This window comes from Cynara cardunculus, assembly GCF_001531365.2.
Source record: "Cynara cardunculus var. scolymus isolate 2C chromosome LG 13, CcrdV1, whole genome shotgun sequence".
NCBI lineage: Eukaryota > Viridiplantae > Streptophyta > Magnoliopsida > Asterales > Asteraceae > Cynara > Cynara cardunculus.
The window spans coordinates 6442289-6447837 of record NC_037540.1 but is presented as its reverse complement, the minus strand read 5'-3'; positions in this window follow the sequence as shown (position 1 = coordinate 6447837).

The following is a 5549-nucleotide window of genomic DNA, read 5'->3' as shown; positions in this document are numbered from 1 at the left end:
GATGCTAAGATCATAGGATTCCATATTCAAATCACCATAATATACCATACCATTGATGCTCAAAACAACAAGGAGACAGGATCAACAACCAAATATATTCATCAATGTTAGAATACCAATAAATATCAAGAACCAAGAGATCGAATCGGTAAACATAACAAGGACAGTGCACCCCCCCGTTCTTCACCTCCCGGGCTCATGCCAAAGTTCGAATCAGAATCATACATTACGGGAAACCTCGCACTGCCCGCCTTCCTCTACCGGGTATGTGCCAAGGCTCCCTACTCATTGCTCTTCCTCCTTTCTGAGCAATGAGTATTCACAACCGCAAAAAGTGTCACCCATCCAACCCGGGATCTTGACTTCGTCATAAACTTCCGGCGTGTCACACGAAGTAGCACCCGTACTATGGCGTACAATTCAAGGAACAAAAACAACGAGTCCGGATCTGGAAAGCAAACCGATGTACCGGGATAGTAATATGAAATAGACTCAAGAGACGGAATCAAAGAATAATCAAGAACGTGCGACTCAATTTGAGACCAAAAACATTCAGATGAAAATATATATACATATTCAAATCAATATGTAACAATTAACTATATAACTCACCGGGCAACCGCAATAATACCGAAAATCCAAAACGAGCTCACAAAGCAAGTCCAAGCTACCACACTTAGATTGCTTCCAAAACATCAAAATATGTCCTAATTACCCCCTGGAGTAAAAGTACAAAATCTCATAAGCAACCAATATAAGAAACTCATGTTATACACATATCCTATTTGAACACTTTACCTAAATTTCTATGTACAGCTGCTGCATGCAGAACTGTTTTGCCCATTTTAAACTCGGATTCATGCCTTGATCATAAAATAAGAAATAAACTAGACTCAAATATCTAACTAAGGAAATTGGCCTCACCTCATTTGGATTTTTCTACGATTTTATACAATTTTTCAAAGTCTGCACATTTTCAATGCATTCTTAAGTCGAAATTTTCATACATTCTTATCAAACCATTTCGATCCCAAATTATTCCAACTTCTGAATCTCAACTTAACATAACATATTTGACATAAACAACCAAAATCCAACCTTTATTTTATCATTTATATTATCTCCCAAATCATTGACTTAATCAAGTCAAAGTTCATATAATGAACTTGCATAAATCTTGATAATCTCTTGAATCTAATGACCATTTCATGTCATAAACACTAAAATGCACTCATTTTATACACTTAAGATCAAACCCATATGAAACCCTAACTCTATCTCAACATGCAATCCATATAACAAGAATGTCAACCAAGAACAAGTGCAAAGAATGGATTATACCTTACTTGATGATCAAATCCTTCAAAGATCTTGTAATGCCTCTTTGATTTGAGTTGAATCGAGCTTATGTGTGTGAAAATCGCACCTCTGGTGTGTGTGTGAGTTATGGACTCAAATGACAAGAAAAATGGGCCAAAAATCCAATTTATTATGCTAAAACTCGAGTTGGGCCGGGTTGGCCCGGCTAGGTACCCATTTTGACCATCAACACTTAAATTATTCATAACTTTTCSYTYGGACCTCCGTTTTCTATGAGGTTTTCGCCTACACGTTCATAAAGAGATAATCTATAACATCCAACAAAAATATTCCAAAAAATATCTCCCAAGAAAATCAGTTTTACGTAACTATTTGACGTGAAATTTTCCCAAATCCTCTAATATACTCCTAAGAAGTATAATTCTAAAATTTCAAACCCAACTCCCACGAAATCATAGATTCTCTTTAACCTAATAATTAAATATACTTAGCAAATAATTTGGGCATATTAGAAATTGGATGTTACACCAGTTGAGAAGAAGATGAGATTTTCTTAACTGCTTTTCAATTAATAGGTGCCGTCAGGATTTTGAAATCTTCCCCTAGTTGCAAAATTTGGAACCTTTCAACAGAAAAAGTTAAGGGTGGTTTGGTCGGTGGAGGGTAATGGACGTATGTGGACAAATTGCCGAGAATGTATGAGTCAAAACAGTTTCTGTTGAGGGCTAAGATCTAACACCATGCGAGGTCAAAAACTTCTCTTTTATGAGGTGTACCAAAACTATTCTTTTTCATCTAATGTTTATTTTTGGTAAATAGATTTTGCTATTTTACTTAAGGCACTCATGTCTAGGACTTGAAGGTCTGTATGGGCTTTTGATATGTTCATGCCTATTTGTGTTGGTGTATGCGGTTTTGATACGTTCAGCATTCAGCATCACGGGTTGGGGTGGCTTCTATGGACTTCAGCAGTAGTGTGATAATGTTGGCACTGATGGTGGTGCAGTGATGATAAAGGTTGATTAAATATAAAGTGTATGTGTGTGTTATTTCTTAATTTTCTATCTTCCAAGGATAAGTTTGAAGTAGACAAGTAGTTGTTGTGGACTTCTCTATTCATTCACGTGCAATCCATTTATCCTTAGAATTATCCTGGAAGGACAAATGTACCCCCAACAGTGTGTGAAACAGGTTTTGGAGCTTCATACTATAACAAATCTTAAAACGTAAGTGGTAATGGAAAGGAAAATTGCTTGAAATCAGTTAAAGGGTCACTCGTGTCGTACGGTTTTACAGGTCAAGTTTTTACTTTTATTTTCTTAACCATATAATATTTATATACAGCAAACTAAGCATATGCCTTGGTAACTTTGTCCATTTGTTTTTTTTCATGGTTTCTGTTTTTTATTATACATTTATTCATTAGGCAATTCATTCCTTCTGACGGGTTCTTATTACGTACGCATGACACATAAACATATTGCAGTACAAATGCGATGGGTTGTATTTGAAACAAACTCTCTCTCTCTCTATATATATATATATACATATATATTGGGTCGGTTCCTATGAGAATAGAAATTTAAGGGTAAGAAGGGATCTCCACCGTTGGATCAATCCTATTTGGAGAGAACCACTAGATCACCACTAATAAGATATACTAGATCAATTGTTTTCTAAAGTGCAATTCATGGGTTGTTTTGGGATTAAAAGGTTGATCGAGAGTTCAAATTCCTTCTGGCACTTTTGACCTTAACTTCTATTCTCACATGATCCTTCATCATATATGTGTGTATATATATGAAGCTTTTATAATTGAAAAGATAAAAGAGGGATGTTTGCTTGCTCCTGATTATTAATTGTCCTTACAGACAGACACGATCCATAATTCTATATGGAGGTTGTATCACGTTGACAATGGTGAGCAGATTAAATTTAGACCAGATTCTACGTACCTGAATCAAAGATTAATGGTGAAACAGCCGACAACGGAGCTTCTTCAAATATCATAGCGAAGATGCAAGAAAGAGCCTCCGGATAGGTCGATAGCTCTACTCATATACCTATTGTTTTTATGCAACAGGGATGAGCACTAGCATGAAATCATCTATGGTGACCGAGGTGCAATACAGACACCTTGGTGAATGTAAGAAACTAATTCTGAATTTTCTTAAATTTTGTATGCTTCAACATTCTGTCATTGGTGCACCTTTCTTTAGCCTAAATAAACAATGGGATGACCGGTTTAAAAGGTATCCGGTTACCTATTGTTGTAATAGGTAAAATTTTAAAAATACAATACTTTAAAAATAATAATTTGAAAGTACAATTGTGTAATAAGAACTGAAAAGTGCATCAAAAAAATGGAAAATGGTAGTTCGATGTTTTTTCCACACTGTTGCATAATTAGACAATAAACATAAAACTACAATTTTTTTTCTTCATAATATAATGATAAATTAGTTTTTTATTTTTGATTAACCTAGATATCCAACCCGTTATGTGAGCCGACTAATCCCAGGACGACCACTTGCTTTGTAGATATCCCGGAGTCACCGCATTTGAACCTCTGTAGCTACAAGAGGATTTTTATTCCTACTTGGATTTGAACATGGGACTTCTAGGTACTTTTGACTTTTGGAGCCAAGCTCAAACCAATCAGGCACCACCTTTGTGGTTTAACGATAAATTAGTTGGTTTGTTGCTTTCAGGTTCTTCCTTTCTTCTTGTTGTTTTCCTTCATTATTTTCATAAATGTATTAGAAACCAAAATTTTAAATGTGAAAAACTGGATGTTCACCAAAAAACGGAAGTCGAACCAGGGATGGATCCAATTTTTTTTTCAAGCGGTGACATCGTTAACTATAAGAAACAAATATTGTGATACTTTTTACAACATCATAATTGGCCTGTTGGTTAGTTTATTACTTTTCATATGTGAGGCCTTGAGTCCAAGTCTTTTATTGTAATTTTTTTTCTTTAGAAACATAATGAATTTGAAATTAAAAACTAAAAAAATGACGGTAACGAGACTTGAACTTGGGTCTAGGGTGGAAGAAAAGCCTTGCAAACCAACTCTACCAAAAAAAAACTTGTGTCCTTATTGTACTTTTAAAATGTATATGGTGGCACACGACATTTATATGATTGCACCTTTCATGAAGCTAAATCTTTTTACACTACAATGGAGAAATGAAACAGTGGCATGTGCCACCATAACCGTTGAACCAAGTCCATCCCTAAGTCAAACCTACGACCGCTCAGAAAGCAAACATCATCTTAGTATTCCAAGTTTATATTTATAAGCTTGGTTTTGAAATAATTCACAGCACCCCTCAACATTAAGCAACTGTATTTAAAGTTCCGTTTTGTCCATCACAATGAGACAATTGAACCCCTATTTACGTCCATCTCTAGTATGTGATATAGGAAAAGGTTCATTTGAGAAGTGATAAATATTTAAGAAGTAAAAAGGTGATCATAACCCTTCATTTGATCAACATTTGTGGCTTTTTGATCGTGAAGTACCGAATAATTTCTCACATGAGTATGTAGAAGATAAATGGATAGTTTCGTAACTTTTACAAATAGACGGCAAATTGATTCATATGTGAACCCATGTGATACACATATAGACTATATATTCATATGTGAACCTGTTAATTAGTTCATATGCGAAGCACACGTGTTCATGTGTGAATTAGTTAGTTAGTTCAGATGTGAATCAGTTAATTAGTTTATATATGAATCACATGGGTTCATGTGTGAATCAATAAATTAGTTAATATGCGAATCATTTAATTACTCCATACATGAATCACACGGATTTATATGTGAATTAGTTAAAATAGTTCATATATGAATATACAAATGAATTTTTTTCTACCTTCAATCTTAGAGATTCCACTTTCATCTTTACAACTCCATTCACCGTCAATTGTTATCGGCAACCTTTTATCCTTCTCCTTCTCCTACCCTTTATCAAAGCAAAATGTATAATAACTGCTATTTCTATAGTTTTGTAAAAATCTAGACCACTTTCATATTTTTCTAGAATAAAAATTGTAGTTTACTTTTTTATTTAGATTCAGTTACAAATTTGGTCTTTTGTGGTTTGTCAAAAATAACACTTTCCATCTGTACAATTTTAAAAGTACAAGATAGTCATATTATGGTTTGAAAAAATGTATGGATTTGGTCTCTCTCTTTAACGATCGTTAAAAAATTCC